Source organism: Myotis myotis, unplaced genomic scaffold (assembly GCF_014108235.1).
Source record: "Myotis myotis isolate mMyoMyo1 unplaced genomic scaffold, mMyoMyo1.p scaffold_m19_p_1, whole genome shotgun sequence".
In the NCBI taxonomy this organism is placed as follows: Eukaryota; Metazoa; Chordata; class Mammalia; order Chiroptera; family Vespertilionidae; genus Myotis; species Myotis myotis.
In genome coordinates this window covers 118,668,706-118,689,809 of record NW_023416313.1, presented here as the reverse complement: position 1 = coordinate 118,689,809, position 21,104 = coordinate 118,668,706, and the positions used below count along the sequence as shown (strand labels likewise).

At 44.6% G+C, this 21,104-nt stretch overlaps 1 pseudogene; it reads left to right on the top strand.

The window, feature by feature from the left end:
- The first annotated feature begins 10,030 nt into the window (after window positions 1–10,030).
- LOC118669227 lies at window positions 10,031–20,343 on the top strand (annotated as a pseudogene).
- Window positions 20,344–21,104: the final 761 nt, after the last annotated feature.

Sequence of the window (21,104 nt, the reverse complement as noted above, 5' to 3'; positions counted from 1 at the left end):
ACACTGCCCTCCAGAGGCTCCCTCTGTGGCTGAGCACAGTATGTATGTTTTTATTTATTTACTTGAATTTATTGGGGTGACATTGATTAATAAAATTATGCAGGTTTCAGGTATAAGTTCTATAATACATCTTCTGTATACTCTATTGTGTGTTCATCACCCCAGGTCAAGTCTCCTTCCATCACCATTCATCTACTTTTTACCTTCTTTCCTCTGCTCCTCCCCTCAGCAATCACCACACTGTTATCTGTGGCACAGCATTTAAAGCAGTGATGGCGAACCTTTTGAGCTTGGCGTGTCAGCATTTTGAAAAACCCTAATTTAACTCTGGTGCTGTGTCACATATAGAAATTTTTTGATATTTGCAACCATAGTAAAACAAAGACTTATATTTTTGATATTTATTTTATATATTTAAATGCCATTTAACAAAGAAAAATCAACCAAAAAAAATGAGTTCGCGTGTCACCTCCGACACGCGTGTCATAGGTTCGCCATCACTGATTTAAAGGTTACATACGAGGGAGACTCTGGGCACACAGACATGCCTCAAAGAGTGGGAAAGTTCTGCACACCTGCCTCATTCAGGGATGTGGGTGGAAGCTGGCCATGGGGACACAGATGGAGAGGGATATCCAGCTGGGCATTCACACTGGGGAGAGGCCAGGGCTTTCTGAACCAAAGGGTCAGAGCAGCTGTGTCTGTGGGAGGAGCTGTCACCACTCCAGTCCTCCAGTCGGTGTTTAGATTCTGCTCCAAGGATGTCCCAGGCTGCCAGAAAGCCTCAGTGTCAGTGGTCTGGAAGACCAATCCATTAACCCATTGGTGCCCACTGCACCACTGCAAGGAGGAGAATCCTGGATGCAACTGAGGGAAGATACAGCCTTGCTCTGATTCATTTCCACATCCACAAAATAGAGTAGTGACACTGGCCACTCTGAGGTTCTTGGAACAGTTACAGGGACTGCATCTCTGATATGAATGGGGGGATCAGAATAGACCCCCCCTTTCCCTCTCTTCTCCAGCCCTGTACCCACTTCTGCCAGAATCAAGGAAGCTGTTTACCCCTCTGACATTTACATAAGCCTGTTCTTCCCCTCCTTCCAAACGACATCTGGACTGACAAGGTAGTCTTGAGGATAGGGCTGGGAAGCTGCCTAGCCTGACCCTCTCCTCAGGGTCCCAGGGCCAGCAGTCTAGAGTTCCTGCTCTCCCCCAGGCTAATAGGGAAAGAGAGACTAGGGAGGGAAGTAAAATATAGTCTCAAGGACTGTAGGCAGGCTCCCACTCCATAGAGCCTCTCCTCTCACTCACAGCCAGCTTCCCAGGGCGAGGAGGCACTGACCCTGCATAGATCCACCATAATCCTGTCAGCTTCTTATGGGGTTAAGGCCCAGGATTGTTCAGTGTCCTGCACACCCATCTCCCTCCTACTTGGTCTTCTGGGCCCTGACCCTGTGGTGTCCCTGTCCCAGGGTCTGTGATGAGAAGGGGGCAGGGCCTGCTCTCTGTAATCCCCAAGCTCCTGGGAAGTGCCCTGAGGCCTGTCTGCCCATGTAGGTGCAAGGCTAATGGCAGAGAGGTGCAGGAGGGGCCACACCTCCTGTGGCTGTCAGCCCTGGTAATGTCCTTGATTGAGGCCAGATGGCCATCAGAGTGGCTTTGGCTTCCAGAAGAATAAGCACTCTTGCCTCTGTTCATAGGCCTGGGGCTCGCATAGGGACTGTGTCTGAGGCAGTCATGCAGGACCCTACAGCTCAGAAATGGCCTTTGGACAATGAACAATGTTGCCAAAAAAAAGAGAAGAAAATCTTTATTGAGTACCTTCTATGTGCTAAGCCCTGAGCTACTATTATCTCATTTAAAGTTCAAGGTAAACGTGTAGGGAGTTGGTATTGTGTTCATTTTGTAGGTGAGGAGATTAAGACTCAGAAGTTATATGATGTTCCAAAGCGCACTGTGTTCAGATGCCATGAGGCCTTGCCCATACCCCTTTCATCCCATGCATGCCTACCCCACAGCTTCCCATACAAATATTTGAAAGTCTTTGCTGAGAGCTCTCTTTGGCCCAGGAGCTAGTTTGGCCCACTGATGAGTTATCCCAGCAATGCCAGGAACTATCACCCCTGGGAGCATCTCAAACAAGGTACTGGGGTGGATAAATAGTCCAGCTCCTCGCCACACCCTAGGACAAATCTAAGGTGTGCTCTATTTGGTCCCTCAGAGGTTTCCAAGAAGACTAGATCTCAGTTGCCCACAGCAGTCACCTGTTCTGGCTTCGTTCCTTTCTCCATCTTGCTTCCCCCGTCCCCTCCCAGTACTTCCTGGGATCATTTTCCAAATAAACTATTCACACTCAGATCTTTGCCTCAGTGTCTGCTTCTGGGGGCACCCAGCCTGAGATAATCTTGCATGCAGTGAGTGCCAATTAGAACTGGATCCCTGGGGGGAGAGAAGACATTTTATGACCCACAAAAGCAAAGCTTATATTCCTATCTCATCCCTTCCTGCAGAGCTCTATATTTCCCTCAGGACCCCATTTTCATTCAGGGTGGGGTTCCTCTGGCTCCCATGGCAGAGCACTCACCAGGCTGTAGGTTCTCTCCTCTGTCCCCCAGTAGGCTGTGAGTCCTGGGAGGGTGGGGACTGGCACCTGGTACAAGTGTGGCACCCAGAAGATGCTCAGAACTGGCTTTTTGAGTGAATGAGGCTGGCAACCATGCACTGGGGGCTCAGGATCAGGGCATGGTCACTTCCAGGAAGGATCTGGCTGGGATGGGAGGGAATACCTTCCCATTACCAGCCCAGGGATGCTGCTTCCTGCTGCTGCTGCATTGAGATGTGAATTACAGAAACAATGATTTTTGGAGCATTGATGCCACTCACCTTCACAGTTTCAGTGAAGAGGCCTTTCTGCCAGAAGGAAGCCTTCTAGCCCTGTGACACGGTGGTCTTGGGGTCTGCCAGTGCCACCTCCCTCCAAGGGCCAGGGGCCTTGAGGAGGTAGATCCAGGTGTTCAGGATATGAGGATCAGGTTGGGAAAGAGAGCTGGGACCTGTGAGAAGGAGCTGCTGAAATGAGAAGAGAGCTTGAGGAGGGCTAAGGAGACTCGGGCTTTCTGCCCAGGAAGGCAGCTCCACATACAGTCTGTGATGTCTTTCATATATAGAACCAGAGGCTCAAGTCCTCCCTCCAGGCCTATGCTACCTTTAAGTTTGGTGACTCTGAGTAGGAGCTTTATTCACTCTAAGTATAACATGAGGGGCCTGAACTAAATGACATTTTGAAAAGAGCACAAGGTTTGAAGTCTATCTTCAAATCATGACTCTGCTACTTACTGGTTTGCAACCTTGGCCTTAGTTTTCTCATCTGCAAATGGGCATAATGATAATAACATTATGCTTTTCATGGCTAATCCTATCTAATAAAAGAGTAATATGCAAATTAGTTGTCACTCCATCACAAAGATGGCCGCTCCCATAGCCAAAAGATGGCGGCACCCAGTCCCCTCAGCCCCGCCGCTGAAGTGTCCAGGCCTGTTGGCTAGGCAGGTGGTGGGGGAGGCAGGGGGGCAGAGGGGAGGATGAGGCAATTGGAGGGCAGGGGTGGAGACTGGGATCAGAGGGGTCTGGAGGTCCCCTGCTCAGGCCTGCAGGCTTGGCCAGAGGCTGCAGGCCTAGGCAGGGGCAGAGACTGCGATTGGAGGGGCTTGGGCAGGGGTGGAGCCGGCGATTGGAGGGGCCTGGACAGGGGCGGAGCCAGAGATCGGAGTGAACTACAGAGGAAACACCTTTTGTGACCACTCATTGGCTAAGCTCCCTGTATGCCACTGGTAATATTCTTAGTAACTTGAGTAATAAGAATCCGAAAAGGTGGTCTAGGGTTTTTCTACCACACTCAAAAAAACAAAACAAACAAACAAAAAAAACAAAGGTCGGCTGCTGGAGGGCTAAGAAATGTCATATCCTGCCCTCGCTGGTTTAGTCAGTGGATAATGCCTCGGCCTGCCGACCGCAGGGTCTGGGTTCAATTCTGACCAAGGGCATGTACCTAGGTTGCAGGCTTCTCCCTGGCTGGGGCCCAGGGGCTCATGCAGGAGGCAACCAAAGTGTTCCTCTCACTTTGATGCTTCTCTCTGTCTTTCCCTTTCTATTCCATATTCTCTAAAAATCAATGGAAACATATCCTCAGGTGAGGATTAAAAAAAAAAAGAAAGAAAGAAAGAAATGTCATATCCTATGAAAGACATCTTGAAAATGCCTAAAGAAATTTGTCATTTTTTCATGGTGAAGGGACTGGAGTCCATTTGATGAAAACACCTTGGTGGCTACGATGACTGGCAGTGGCTGCAGCAGTGGGGTGATGGGGCTGGTGCCTTCCCCTGATCAACCTGGTTACCTCCCACAAAGGGAGGCCAGACTGCAGCATAGGCCCACTCCCTAAGGGGAGCAGGGAGCGGGCCTAAGCCGTCAGTAGGACATCCCCTGAGGGCTCCCAGTATGTGAGAGGGGGCAGGCTGGGCTGAGTGCCCCCCCCCAAGTGCACAAATTTCATGCACTGGGCCCCTAGTGAGGAAATAAGATTCTTGTTTCATTCAACAAAAACTTAGCACTTTCTAGGAATTGAGGACACAATAGTAAACAAAAGGAACAAAAGTCCATCATGCTTTCATGAAGTCTGGGATTTAGTGGAGACACAGTCAATAAACCAGATAAACAAATAAACTATATGTATGTTAAATATTAATAATTGTTAAGGAGCAAAATAGGTCAGGGAAGGAGAATAGAAAGTGTCAGGAGTGGTGGTTATAGACCTACAATTTTTGGGTGGCCAGGAAGGGCTTCACTGAGGAGGTGATGTTTAAGTAAGATCTAGAGGAGGTAAGGAAAGAGGTGATGTAGGGAAAAGTAAATCAGGCAAGGGAAAACAGCAACTGCTCTAGGGTGGTGGTATGACTGAGGTGGAGGAGCAATGGGGCTCACACGGTCATAATAAGGACTGGATTGTACTCTGAGTGAGGTGGAAGCCATGCAGGCTCTGGACAGAGAAGAGACAGGACCTGACTTGGGTTTTAACAAATCAGTCTGGCCCGTAGGGGGGGAAAGAGGCCAGGGTAGAAGCAGGCAGTTTTCTTGGTAAGGGCCACATATACTATGAGGAAGCACAGTAAAGATTGCTGGTAGGGAGATGATTTTATGTCACACATGGCCACACCATCATGTCACTTGGTAAGAATGTTACCTGATTTCAATTACTTTCAAAGGCTTCAGGAAACACAGAGCATGTCTCTGGTTGGTAGTGGTATGCCTTCAATGCCTCTAATTCTTAAAAACCTCCTTCCCTTGCACACCAAATGACAGACCTCAGACTCAAGGACTCCTAGCTTCTGTGCCTAGTTAATATTTTAGAATGTGGTTTTGTTTTTCCATTGTATTTGGTTTTACAATTACCTTCTATTTATGAATATGAGACTGAATTTCCTCTTAAGTTACTCATAGAAATGTTTCTTTTAAAATAAAATTATCTAACTAAAAAAGGTATGTTGGCTTAAAAATATTCGGAGAATAATATAGATAGTATAAAGGTTCAGCAAAAGTTGTGGGGTAGAATCTGAGTGAATGTAGTTTGGGAATCTCTGAGCTAAGGGGAGAGCTTGTTTTTAACTGGGCACTACCTGGCACCTCCCCAGATGTGCTAAGGCTCCATGGCTCTGAGTGATGCCTCCACTGACCAACCCTGCTCTCTTGACCTTCCTCCCATCCTGTTCTGGTGAGGGAAGGTGGACCAAGGGGTAAGAGCTGGAAGATGGGGTGCCATACAGGGCAGGGCTAAGTCAGAAAGTGGGGCTGAATCCTCCCCTTGCCCCTTTGAAACAGAGGGATAATAGCCTTTGCCACCTCTTCCAAGGTGAGAGTTGGGGAGAAGGCTTTGATATGAGGTTTGCAAAACCTGAGGGAGGAGCCTGAAGAGTACTTTAATAGCCATGATGATGGCCACCTCTCTTCCCCTCCCACAGCCAGCCTTCTGTCACATTTTCTTAGCCTTCTCTTTAATCTCAATTTGCCCTTTCTCCACAGGTGGATGATAGATCATCCTTAAAAGTTGGCACAAACTAGAAAGGAGGTAGGCACAGAGGGGATGTCTCTAGGAAAAATGTTTGTTTTGGCCCCAGTCTGTGGTCCAATCAAGAAAGGTGGGCCTGGAGCCCTCGTGCCCTGCCCAGAACAAGTATGGTTCAGGCCAAGCCAGTTTAGCTGGGTCTGGTCATTTTGAGCAGGGTCATTGTCACAGCTGGGTTTCCATTCTCCTGCTCATGCACTTGCACTTGGTCCCTGTGACCTAAAGTTTAGGATTCAGAATGAGCATGCTCAGCACCTCCTATTCCCCAACCAAGATTCTGATGCTTTCACAGATATCACCCTTTTTGAAAGACTCCTTCCAAGATTCCAAAGCTGTTTTGGCATCTCTAATGGAGTTTTGGCTAGAGAAGATCAATGTGGCCTTGCCAGGCAACTGCTGCCTGCCTATCCTTGCTGTCTTGGTTTTTGTCCTTGGGCTTAGTCCTCCCCCTCATGGTCAGAGTCCCAGTGTGGTGTTCAGGCTCCTGGATCCCTTACTGGTCCCACCCAGGATGTCCAACCCAGGATGTCCACATCCAGGAAGGACCAGGAGGATGGAAAACATCGAGATTGTCCATCTCCCTTTACTTGGCACTTAGGCACCCAGTCTCCTGCTCAGGTGCATCCCTTTGGCTCCTAATCAGCTGTCTGAGTTTCCCCTACACATATGCCTCCAGCTAGAATATTCTAGCTCTGGCTCTTCCATCAGCTTACTACATCAAACAGGAGTGTAAGGAGTAGGCATGGACATTAGAAAGATGCTCCAGATTGGCTGGCCTGTCCTCACTCACCTTGTTCCTTCACCTGGAGTCTTCCAAAGCCTCAGAAGCCCAGCCTCTCCAAACCCTCCCCTGATGCCTCATGGTGTCTTCAACACCTGTTACTCAAGGCCTGGTGCCATCTCAGCTGGTTATTGAGGTCCCATATGGCTTCCCAGAGGGGCTTCCTATTCAATTTTTTTCAGATAGGTTGGAAAGAGGGTATTATTCCTTCATGGGCCCGGAATTTGACATATAAGTCTGGGTTGGGGTGATCAGAGAGGTTTTCCTGCCCACTGTGCCCTCTTTTCTCTTAAAGAGATGGGTTCCTGGGTTAGCAGTTTCTTCTTGGAACTGACTGAAGGGGTTCACTGCTCTCAAGACCTCTACCTCTAGAATAGCTGGGAGACAGGATATCAAATTTCTAGAATGTTGTGGAGCAGCCCTGTCTGGGTATCTGGAATGACAAAGTGAAATCCCAGGATGTAGGGAGCTGATATAGGGTTAAGCCTTGGACTGACCTGTGGGCAAAGTCACAAACACTCCCAGCTTAGAGGGCACAGTCCTCTTAGTATAATTAGGCTTAACCTTGTAACACTCCCTAGATGTTATCTGGGAAGCTAATGGGCTGAGGAAGTGCAGGAAGTATAACCATGGTGTAAACAAGTGAAACTCACAAGAACAAAAACAAGTGAAACTCACAAGAACAGTGTAAACAAGTGAAACTCACAAGAACAGTGTAACTTTGGCAACCACTACCTTGTTTACCTCTCACTATAAAATAAAGGCGCAGCTTGCCTTGGGATCTTTCTCTGTGGCCTCAGCCAGGCACGGGAAGATCCACGGAGACTAAGGAAAGCTAGCGAGTTTTGAATGCTGTCTCCATGTAAAACATTCTTTGCTGACTCCGTCCACACCTTTGGGAACCCCTGGGCCGCTGGGGCTGGCCCCCAGCATATGGCACCCGGACAGGCCAAACAGGATACCCCTAGGTAAGCGCCCCCCCCACATTGAGAGCCCCCACACTCGGGACGGATAGGACTCCACGATAGGGTGCTGCAGACCCCCCTATAGAGGATAAGTAGGCTAAGTGGGTGGATAGTACAGAACTTAGATTGAGATGTGCCATACTTAGTCTAAAGGAAAAAGACTCTGTATTGATCTTTTAACACATATGCTTGCTAGCAGAGGAGTTAAGGTTACTCCTAGTCAGACGGAACGTTTTATACAAGTGTGTCCATGCTTTTCTGAGGAAGGAAAGGTGCCGGAAAGGTAAATGTAGAGGCATGGGAGAAGGTTGGCCAAAGGAGCCTTATCCTTAACCCCACTGCAGCCTTTCCACCCCAGGAAAGTGCAGGATTGGCAAGCTCTCCCTGGGGTGATAGATCAGGACTCAGGTAATAGCAGAAAGCGCCAATCCTACTCTTAAAATGGATATAAGAGAGCATTTGGGGTTTTCCTTTTTAATGCCTGCTTTGGATTGAGTAAATGCATTTTACTTAGTTTTAACACATCAAAGTTAGCTCTCCGGATCTATAAGTAGGCTGGGAATGTTTTCTTAACCAGGCTAACGGGGCAGGATTTGGCTTTAAAAAAGTACATTCGGCTTTTAAAAAAAGTAAGAAACTTTATAATAAACTATTGAGTTGCATGCTTAAGGAGTTAAAGTTTCAGAAGGTAATCTCTTACAGTTTTTGCATGTTATTATAGAACATAACCCTTGTTTTCTTGAAAAAGGTACATTAGATATTAAAAGTTTGCCAAAAAGTTAATCAGAACTTGAAAAAAAAAAAAAGAGTGCCATGGTCACCTCAATGTGGTTTCTTGTTCAAATTAATATCTTAATTTGTATTTGGAATCTAAAATCTGTAATAAGAAATGAAACCCCATTGCCGAATCCACCTCTGGTATGGAGAGATTCAAAGGTGGCAAGAGAGGGCAGAGCTGTAAGCTCTCCCACAATGAGATTACTCAATGTTTTATTTAAAAATTACCGGAGAACATCTTATGACAACCAAACTTTAGCTAAGATAACCTTGGGTGCTAGCCATGACTTTAGAAAGCGAAATAGGAAAAAATTTTAAATGTCTTTTTCTATTAAGCATAACTTTGGGAAAAATACGCCTTCTGAGTCATTTGCTGAAACTTCCCCCAAAGCAGGATGTGGGGGAAGGGAAGAAGCTCATGTGGCCATCCAGTGTGGATGCCCCCTCCCCAAATATTCTAATTTAAAGTCCTTCTTGTAATTGAAAAGTTTTACAAAATTTAGAAATGCATCCGGGATTTCTATGCACATGTAAAGGGAAAAAGCCAGTTTAAAAACGAGTGCGCATAATTTTGAGCTGAACTTGACCTTTTGCTGTGTACAGAATAAAAACCCAAGACTGTTTTGGCCTTAAAAATGGCGGAGATGGCTGAAACCGGTTTGGCTCAGTGGATAGAGCGTCGGCCTGCAGACTGAAAGGTTCCAGGTTCGATTCCGGTCAAGGGCATGTACCTTGGTTGCGGGCATATCCCCAGTAGGAGATGTGCAGGAGGTACCTGATCAATGTTTCTCTCTCATCGATGTTTCTAACTCTCTATCTCTCTCCCTTCCTCTCTGTAAAAAATCAATAAAATATATTTTTAAAAAAATGGCGGAGATGAACTTGAGAAAGAAATACAGGCTTGTTTCCCAAGGTGATTTAAAATAGCTCTTTTGAAATTTCCCGCCCCTAAGGCAAGTACCACCAGGAAGTTGATAGTCAAGTTTACATGTGAATAGCTATGGGTTTGCTTCTTGACTTCCCCAGCAGGAAAGTTGTGACCATTTTGAAATTTAGCAGCTATGCCAGGCTTATTGGCTGGAAACTTAAAACTTTTAGGTTCAAATCATCTAAAAGTATTGAGATTTATAATACTGAAATGTTGATCTGAGTATGCCTAGTATGAAGTCTATATGATAGAAATTAATCTATTAATTGAAAATGCCTTATATTTTATTTGAAATGTATCCTTAAATGTAAAAGTATTGATTTGAAAAATGCTAAGTATTTAATTTGCTACCTAAGATTTAAAGCTCTGAAAGTTTAAGGTCTCTTTTCTTGCCATTAAAAAGTTTAAAGCTACACCCTTTTTTAATGGAGGGAGGGGTAGACACCCCTTCCCCTAGCATGCAGGTAATCCAATTCCCGCCAGTAGCCATCTTTAGGAATGTTAATTTGCATTTCAGTGGCTACACCTTTTGCTAGCCCAGAAAAGGTCAAGCAGCCAAGAGGTGGCTCCTTTGAAATCAGCTTTCCACCAGTAGTCATTTTTTAATACCTGCAAGTTTGCTTCTCAGTTTCCCTGGGCAGAAAAAACATGGTTTAAAGTTAATTATTAGATTTTAAAATTTATTCTTAAAAATATAAAAGTGTAGTTAATCAAAGAACTGCTAATATTTGACTTGTAAGCTCTGAAAGTTCAAAGTGCAAATTGAATTGGGAGAAATTAATTAAATATCTAATGTATAACTTGTTTTTGAAAAAATAAAATGTGTTTTCTCTGAAATAATCAGGAATTCAAAATATGTTACTCATTGGTCTGATTAAAAAAAAAGGGAGGGGGAGAATAATGTTATATGTTAGACTTTTTGGAAATACATTGCAGAGGGTTGTACAGCAGCCAAAAGGCATCGGGCCTCCTGTACAATAGCCTCTACCGACTTAGCCCAGTGGAAGGATGCAAACCAGACAAGAGTTTTACAAGATCTAGTAATGATGTGGAGAAGAGGTTGTGTTTTGTATCTTTCCAGAAGGAGCAGCCTCTGCCTCCTTCCTGGGGACCGTCACCCCTGGGAGGCCGAGTTAGCACACCTGACCAGTGCTTGTCTGCAGCAGATGTGCAGCCCTGAGCTGGAACCACCTGTCCATTGGAAGGATCACATGTGCCTCCTATTTGTCTGTCCTTATGTCCCAGCTTTGCCACACATCTCCTTTCCTTTTTCTTTTTTTTCTTAATCTGACTACTTGTTTGCTGGTTCTTTGGCCTTTCTCCTTCTCTCCTGAACACAGCCTTTTCTAGAATCTCCCTACCCTACTGTTCCAGGAAGGGCACCTCCCTTTTCTGCCGTGACTGGGAGTCTCTGGTATATGCCCCATATGTGGAGTTGTCTTGTGCCAAGAGCCTGACATCCTGGGCTGAGAAAGCCCTGTCCCAGGACTCTCCTTTGTCCTATATTGGCCCCTCTTGCCCTTGTGTCAAGAGGGACCCTCTTCTCACAATCCATTTGCCCACAGCTGTTGCCTGAGTTCTTTGTTCTTACTGAGGTCACGGTGGCTGGTACCATGGATCTGTCTCTCGTCCAATGGTGTGAGCTCCCTGGAGAAGAAACCTGGGTTCCCCAAGATATGTGATCAATGCCGGGGCCCCGCCAGTAGGCGAGGGGATCCAAAGGCAGTTGCTGGGCATGGAGGCCATAGAGGCATAGGTTACCAAGGACACAGAACTGAACCTCACATCACCCTACTTGGCCCAGAGATGGCTGGTAGTCAATGACGGGTAAGACCCCACAGGGTGGGGCGACCTAAGACAGGCACAGTCGGGGGCCAGTAGGAGAGAACTAGGGGTTCAACCGAGGTGCAGCACAGATCCTCATTCCCCCAATTGTGCAGGGGCTTCAACACTCACCCCTTCTGAGGAAGGTCTCCTGCCCCCATGGCTGCTTCTAGCTTCCCATGTCCAGCCCAGATTGGGACCCAGATAATGGATAGAGACTTGGCCCAGCTCAGATCGGGACCCAGGTAAAGACAGAGTCTGGCTGACAGCAGCTGCCCTCTCACTGCAACAGGACTTGTTTCCCATTTCTATCTTGGACCACAGGGAAAGGGGCAGCTGAAGGAAAGGGCTGTGTCAGGATGCTGCCTTCTTCCTTTCTTCTTCCTCTTTTTTCTAAACACTTCCATGCCTTGTAGTTCTTTTGCTTTCTCTTCTTTTTCTCTCTACTACCCTCCATATCTGCCTCCTCCCCCTCCTCCCCAGTATCATCTATATCAGTTGACCCAGAGGGCACAGCTGACTCCTCCCTGGACACTGACACCACCATCAAATGCGGCCCTGATGGACCCTTTGATCCAGCTGTACAACACGCTGACACTTTAGGAAGCCCGTCGCCAGTGACACCGCCCACTAGCCAGATCAACAAGGACAGACAAACCACCAACTTGGGGTCAGCTGAAGAAGTTAACAACTGAGGCCCAGCAGATGGTAGAAAAGCAAGAAGTGGAAGCTACTCTCTCAGCCAAGTCGGAGGACTCTGAGTAAATCGGCAAAAGAAACTTTCATTTAGTAGAAAAATGTTACTGTGGTTTGATTTCTCACTTATTGCTGTTTTGCATTGCCATTGTTTTATTATTGTTACTAGTTTTAAAAATGTTATGTTCAACTTTTAAAATGTTTTGGGTTTTGCATTGGCATTGTTTTGTTATTGTTTTAATAGCCAGAGTTTTGTTCTTGATGCTTAAGTTTGATGCTTAAGTTTTACTGTCATTATGGTAGCTTAAAAACTCTCATTATAGTAGATTAAAAAATAAAAGAAGGGTGAGATGTAGGGAGCTGATATAGGGTTAAGCCTTGGACTGACCTGTGGGCAAAGTCACAAACACTCCCAGCTTAGAGGGCACAGTCCTCTTAGAATAATTAGGCTTGACCTTGTAACACTCCCTAGATCTTATCTGGGAAGCTAATGGGCTGAGGAAGTGCAGGAAGTATAACCATGGTGTAAACAAGTGAAATTCACAAGAACAAAAACAAGTGAAACTCACAAGAACAGTGTAAACAAGTGAAACTCACAAGAACAGTGTAAACAAGTGAAACTCACAAGAACAGTGTAACTTTGGCAACCACTACTTTGTTTATCTCTCACTATAAAATAAAGGCTCAGCTTGCCTTGGGATCTTTCTCTGTGGCCTCAGCCAGGCACAGGAAGATCCACAGAGACTAAGGAAAGCTAGAGAGTTCTGAACGCTGTCTCCATGTAAAACATTCTTCGCTGACTCCGTCCACACCTTTGGGAACCCCTGGGCCCGCTGGGGCTGGCCCCCAGCACCAGGAGCCTTCCTGACCCAAGGAATTGTAGTGAAGCAAGATTCAAGGCCAATGGCCAAGAGGATGGCCAGCGGGTTATGGGGTGTGGGAGAGGAGAAAAAATAGCAAACCCAGGAAGGTAGTGTGGCAGCTGGGGTGTGAGCAGCTGCAGAGTTTTACCAGAACATTCCATATCACCAGGGTCAAGAATTTAGATATTCTACGAAAGTGAATGTCAAGGACATGCAAAGGAAATAGGTCCCAACTATGGTTCATCCAGGTGGAAAGCCCTGGGTCGGGGAAAATCAATTCAGACAAAGTTCTGCCCATAGCATGGACAGTGGAGGGGAAGAGATGCCAGGCAGCATATTAGTCCAACTCAGTTAAGAGCTCTTCAAATGAGACACTTCTAAGGCACTGATGTTCTACACTTCAGTTTTGAGCATCTTTGTAATGAGAAGAACCTAAGATGTGACTATAATTCTAAAGAGTGAAAGATTCCAAGAACAGATTCCAAGATGGGAGGCTTTCCAACACTTGAGGTCACAGACTCCCCACCTAGCTGGTATGTATCTGGGCAACCACCCTTCCTGGGATTGGGTCAGGGTATGGGGAGTGACCATAAGGTGTTTATGGTATGGATCTGAACTTCCAATATTCTGAAGGCCAAGAACTGATTTGTTTGGACAACATGGCCTCAAGTTTTTTTAAGAGACAGGGCCATTCTCCTGCTGGAGAACCAGCCATGAGATTGTTCTCTCAAAGGCAGATGATGGCAGCAGCATGCTTGACACCAGGAATGAAGACGGGTCCAGCCTTCCAAGGGGGAAGGGGCAGGAAGTGAGATGGGCCTGGCTCTGGAGGCCACTTTCTCTCTGCTTACCTGGGTCTGAGGCTTTAAGAAGACAGAGTTTCCTCTTGTTTTCTTCTCTTTTTTCCATTCCCAGAAGACCTCCAGTCTCAGAATAGCAGCTGCTGGGGGTCGGGGAGAGCAAAGGATGGCGTTCGGTTTGAGTCTAGCTTCTCTTGTCTGGTAATTCTCCCCCATTCACCTTACCTGTCTAGACCATCCAGGTCCAGCTTCTCAGGATCTGGCTCCTCTCCTCCCTCTCCTCAGATAACCCCTGAGGTGGGGAATGCACCTGTTACCATACATTCCTTTCTGAGATTTTCCTTCCACAGGTCCCATTGCTTGAGTGAGTTCAAGAGTGTCCTCAAAGCAGGAATCCCATCTTTTCCTTTCTCATAAAATCTTAACTGAATACAGAGTGTGACTGTCCAAGGCTTTACTGTCCAAAATGGGAGTCACTGACCACGTGTGGCCTGAGTTCTTGAGATGTGGCTTGTTTGAATTGAGATGAACTATAAGCGAGAACTACACATTGGATTTCAGAGACTTAGAACAATAAAAGAATGTACGAATAGCTCAATAATATTTAATACTGAATACATGTTCAAATTGTAATATTTCAGATGCATTGAGTTAAATATATTTTAAAATTTATTTCACCTGTTTCTTTTTTTTAATGTGGTTACTAGAAATTTTAAATTTCATATGTATCTTGCATTTGTGGCTCAGTATATTTCTGTTGGCCAGTGTTGGTCTAAGGGCAGAGTTTCAGACATCTCTGAACAATGCTGTTTGTATAGGAAGACTGGAAACTTCAGGTGTTGATTATGTGAGCCCCAGAAGGAGTTTTAGCCTCCTGCCTAAGAGCTAGTTTTGTGTTTGTGAAGGGGCATGTGATGAGCTGTTGTGGCAGGTGTGGGGTCTGCTCAGGAGGTGGCTGAGTGTTCTACCACCTTCTGGTAATGAGGGTCCTGGAATCCATGCCTTCCAAAGCGGCTCATAATAGCAAGGTCTCAATACCAGAGCCTTTAGTGCTTAAGGGGTTTGGAGCAAGCACTGTTGTGTTCAAATCCTAGTTCTACCATTAACTAGCTGGTGACACTGGGTGCTCCGTGCCTTGGTTTTCTCATCTGGAATTAATATTAGTACTTCCCTCTAGCAGTTGTTTTGAAGATTAAATGGGTTAATGTGTGTAAAAGAGTCAGAATAGCATATGCACATAGTGACGTTCAGACCAGTGGTGTTGGTGCCCTGGTCTGGGCCAATCAAAGGAAGGAGGAGACAGGAGGTAAGCAGATGGGGCAGGCCAGGCTTCAGTCCAGTTCTGCAATGGCCTCACTCTCCCCACTTTCCCTGATCTTTTGAGGGTAATCAGAACCCTGATGGCCCAGGGTGGTGTTCAAGGTCTAGTGAGCAGATTCTTTTCTCCTGATCCTCTTGCCCCACTGATGCCCTGTTAAGTGGAAAATGGGAGTCTCACTCTGGCCTGGATGGCTGGGGAAGGTAACCTTGAGGCCAGAGAGGGTGGGACAGTCCAGGATGGTGAGGGGCTAAGAGCTGGCAGATCCAGGAGCCTCCACTCTGCCGACCGCTCAGAAAACCTGGTCTCAACACCACTGGAAATTTTTAATCTGAGATTTTAATTTAATTGCATATTGATTAAATGAAACAAAGACATGGGGGGGATCCATGGAGCAGGCTCTGTGAGCACCTGATGGAATTTCAATCCTGCTTTTTTCCCCTGTCTCCCACTCTCTTAGAGGCTAGGAGCTCTCCCCAATAGCATGCCAAGCTCTGCATATGCTTTGCAGTCATCACAGACCCTGTCTGCAAGAGAAGAGCAGCAGATCAGTCTTTAAATGCACTTCCCTGCCAGATCTGCCAGCACTCCTCCCATCTACACACCACTCCAAAACCCTGGTCTGTCCCAGAAAATCCCATGACCTGCTCAAGGTCATATCCAAAGTCAGAGGCAGATCTGGACTTGAACTTGGGTTTCCTGACCTAGCATCTCTCTACTTTATGGAAGGCCTTTGGTGGCATAGGGACCCACTCTGTTCTGTCTGCCAGGCTCACCACAATTCCACATTGATAAGTGCCCAAAGATAATACTATTCAACAAGTGCCCAACTTCAGATCACACCACACAAAACACCACCCAATTAGCTCCACAAATAATACAGCCAAAGGATGGACTCAATAAGCAACAGAACCCCACTACAGTGAATCCACTCTGTGGAGTTAGCACCTGCACAACAGCTCATCTGCTGTAGTAACAGCCAATCCTCACATCCAGTGAGCCTGAGTGTCAATTCCATCCACTGGCATACCAATAACAATCAAGGCTCAACTACAACAGGAGGGCACACACAACCCACAAAGAGACAGTCCTCCAGCACCTGGCTCAGGTAACCGGGGAATCTGCACCACTGGACTTCACAGGATAGTTACAACATAAGGCCACTCTGCCTAAACTGAAACATCTACCTAATACACAAAAACAAACACAAGAAGGCAGCCAAAATGAAGAAACCAAGAAACATATCTTAAATAAAGGGACAGGACAAAACTCCAGAAAAAAAAAACTCAACAAAATGGAAGCAAGCAATTTACCAGATATAGACTTCAAAACACTGGTTATAAGGCTATTCAATGAACATTAAAAATCTCGAAAGAAAGAAAGAAAGAAAGAAAGAAAGAAAGAAAGAAAGAAAGAAAGAAAGAAAGAAAGAAAGAAAGAAAATAAAGAAAATAAATGAGGGAAAAATCTACCAGAAATATAGTTCAAAACAATGATTATAAGGATGCTCAGTGAACTTAGTGAGAACTTCAACAGCATAAAAAATTACATAGAAACCATAAAAAAGGACTAGTCAGAAATGAAGAACATGCTACTGGGTGACATCAGAGAAATGGTGGTGTGAGAGAGCCCATTGTCCTCTACCCTTGAAATTTCAACAGGTTAGCCAATTATAATTCAACAAAGAAATTCCTGCTCAACACAGATGCACATCTGAGAGACTGTGCATTGATACATCTAAAGGTGGGCAACAGGGAATAAGTGGGGAGGTGAGAAGGGAGGACAACACAGACACGCCACAGATGCAACTCTGCAGCTGGGAGCTCATAGCTTAGCTGGTGGGGAAAGGGGAGAAATCCAGTAGTAGCAGACACATCCTTTAGCTGAGAGGAACAGAGAGAGACCTGTGGGAGAAGGGGCAGGCAGCCCAGTAGGTTGAGCAGCGAGGGAGTGAACAGTGTCTGAGTCAGCAGATGCCTGACAGAGCACAGGATTCTGCCATGTGGATCTTCACTGTGGGGCCAGCTGTGGTGCTTCAGACAAAGAAATGGAACCACAGAGCACTGCTGCCACTTGGACTCCCAAAACTCACCTTTCATTGCCCTTGGAGTTGCTCCTTCCAGGAGAACATTATCTGTAAACAAAGAGCTATTGCAGTAGAACCACTGTTTCCCTCTGTGACTGATCCCTAGGAGAGGTGCTTGGGGCAGAACCCCATGGAAGTCAGGGGTTGCCATTATGGTGAGGGCAAAACAAACCCCACACTCAAGCAGGGTGGCTGTACTGGCTTACTGAAGCTGCAGAGGTTCAAGATTGGGAGATCACAGAAGTAAAAATTCTTGCAATTTAGCACCATCTACTGGAAAATAGTAGAAAGACCTCTTCAGAGATAAATGCATATACAAAGGAGAACAGTGAATACCATGAATAACCACAGTAACAAGGATGACTAGGGAAAAAATAAAAAAAAAAAATCTCCAGAAAGCAAGCTGGAACACATGGAGATATGGGATATAAATAACAGATTTCAAGATTTCAGTTTTCAAAATACTCAGTGAGATGCAAGAAGATACAGACAATTCAATGCATTCAGAAAACAAATCAATGAACAAAACGAGTACTTTATCAAAGAGATTGAAACTAAAAAACGACGAATCAGAAATTCTGGACATGAAACATAAAATTAAGTAGATTAAGAGGAAACTACTAAGCACAGAAAACAGAGCCAAACAGTTGGAGGAAAGAATTAGTGATATCGAAGATAGGAATCAATAAATGATGCAGAGGGAAGAAGAGAGAGTACTGAGAATAAGGAAAAATGAAAGAGCTCTACAACAACTACCTGACTCCATCAGAAAAAACAATATTGGAATTATAGTCATTATGGAGGAGGAGGAGAGGGAGCATGGAACAGAGTCTATTCAAACAAATAGTGGATGAGAATTTCCCAAACCTATGGAAAGAACTAGATCCTCGAATCCAGGAAATAAACAGAACACGTAGTTACCTCAATCCCAAGAGGCCTTCTTCAAGGCACTTGGTATGAAAGCTGTCAAAAGTTAATGATAAAAAAAATTCTCAAAATAGCCAGGGAAAAGAAGGAAGTGACCTACAAAGGAAAAATCATTATAATTTCATCTGACTTCTCAGCAGGACGTCTACAAGCCAGAAGAGTGTGGAACCAAATATTTAAAAGTCTGATAGATAGAAATTACCAGCCACAAATAATATATGCAGCAAAATTATCCTTTAAACATGAAGGAAAAATAAAGATGTTCCCAGACATACAGAAGCTGAAGGATTTTATCACCAGAAAATCTCCATTACAAGAAATACTCAAGGGAGTTATTCTACCTGAAACAAAGAACATAGGGTCACAACAATCTGACTAAGATCACCAAAAAACTTACAGCATAAAAAGGGATAATTTGTGCCCTAACTGGTTTGGCTCAGTGGATAGAGCATTGGCCTGCAGACTGAAAGGTCTCAGGTTCGATTCCGGTCAAGGGCATGTACCTTGGTTGCAGGGCACATCCCCAGTAGGAGGTGTGCAGGGGGCAGCTGATCGATGTTTCTCTCTCATCAATGTTTCTAACTCTCTATCCCTCTCCCTTCCTCTCTATAAAAAATTAATAAAATTTTTTTTAAAAAGGGATAATTTGTGACAACAAAAACTTTCAAGGGAAGGGGATAAAGGTCTGAACTGGCAAAGGAAGATGACGATCAGACACACTCAAAAGAGAAAAAAAGCTATGGTATATATGCAAGTACATTTTTTATAAACCTAATGGTAACCACACACAAAAACCTCCAAACCAGGACATACAGCTAAAAAAAAAAAAAAAAAAAAAAGAGGAAAGAAGTATACCACCAGGTAAAGACAACACACAGAAACACAAAGGAAAAGAATCAAGGGAGGCACACAGCTACCAGAAAACAAAAGACAAAATGGCTATAGAAAATCCTCATACATCAATAATTACCCTAAGTGTAAATGGTATGAATTCACCAATAAAGAGGCACAGAGTAGCAGAGTGGATAAACAAACAAACAAAAAACACCAATCCTATGCTGCCTACAAGAGACACATCTAAACTGCAAAGACAAAGGTAAATTCAAAGTAAAAGGGTGGAAAATGATTCCCCACGCAAATAACATCCATAGAAAAGCAGGTGTAGCCATCTTATATCTGACAAAAATAGATTTCATAATAATAAAGATAACAAGAGACAAAGATGGACATTTTATAATGATAAAGGGGACACTACATCAAGAAAACATAACACTTCTTAATATATTTGCATACAACCAGGGAACAATGAAAACAGCTACTCACAGAATTAAAGGGAGAAACAGATCACAACACAATCATAGTTGGGGACCTTAATACTCCACTGACAGCTCTAGACAGATCAACCAAACAGAAAATCAATAAAGAAATATCAGCCTTGAGGAGCGAGATGGTGAGTGTAGGGAGGCTGTGTCCTCTGCAGTGCCCGAGGAGGCCAAGCTCTCTTCCTTCAAAACCCAGTGGTCAGACCTGCTCAAATCTCGGCATTTCTCCAGGACCAGCCTATGCCAGGATGGTGTGGAATACAGCACATTCACCTGTCACCCAGCTGCCATTCTGGACTGGTGAGAGGGTTGTCAGTGTTTTGCTCCTGGGCCTACTTCCAGCTGTGTATTTGAATTCTTCCTCTGCAATGGACTACTCCCTGGCTGTGGTCTTCTCTCTATATAGTCATCGGGGCCTTGGACAAGTTGTTACTAACTATGTTCAAAAGGATGCATTGCAGAAAGCTGCCAAGGCAGGCCTCTTGGCACTCTTGGCTTTCAACTTTGCTGGGCTTTATTATTTCAACCATCATAATGTGGGCATCTGCAAAGTTGTTGCCATGCTGTGGAAGCTCTGACCTTCTTGACTTAGCACCTTGAAAATTGATTGTACACCTCTTTGCCTCTGCTCTGTCATGCCATTCATCTCCCAATAAGGAGGAAATAACAGATAAGACCACTGGTGAGATAAATCTCTTCTCCTAATCACCTAGCTAGTTTTAGAATGTAATCTGTGAGGAAAAGGTTTGAGAGGAATTGTATCCAAGAAATTGTGAAACAGAATTCCACATTCTGGTGAGTGAATGAGGTTGTCCTCCAGCTTCTCAAGACTCACAATGTAACTGAACATTATATATGAGCTTTTGCATTTTAATTTACCAAACTCTTAAAGGGAATTCAGCTTTATTACTATCAATACCTAATCAAACTTCTATATTTGCTTTAGGAGTTATGAAGAAAGGAAAAGCTATTAATTCATAAGTGAAGACTGCAGAAACTTATGCAGCTCTTAATGTTTGAAAACTTCCCTCCTTTATTTAGTTGATACCAGTCACTGGTGGTTATATATCTTTGGGAAACTTTAAAGTTGGGAAATGCTATTTCACATTACTAATTTCTAAATCCTGGGAAAAAGAGCCTGGAAAACTTCTGAATATAGAGAAGTTCCATGCAGGGAAGAGGTGCCCCTATAGAGGTATCAAAATATTACATGTTCTAAACTGAGACCTAACCCATCATGCAAACAAATGAAACTGGATTACAGTTTGTCCCCATGTACAAAAATTAATTCAAAATGAATCTAAGACCTAAATATAAGACCCAAAACAATAAGTTACATAGAAAAAAATATAGGTACCAAACTTATTGATCTTGGTTATAGAGAACATTTTATGAACTTGACCCTGAAGGTGAGGGAAATAAAGGCAAAAATAAACTATATCAAACTAAAACGTTTCTCACAGCAAAAGAAACTGACAACAAAACAAAGAAGCAGCCAACCAGATGAGAGATGATACTTGCAAACAGTAGCTCTGACAAAAGTTTAACTTCCAAAATATATAAAGAACTCATAAAACACAACATCAAACAAACTAACAACCCAATCAAAAAGCAGGCAGAGGGCCTCAACAGACACCTTTCCCAAGAAGACATATGTTCAGTCAATAGATATATGAAATATGTTCAACCTCACTGG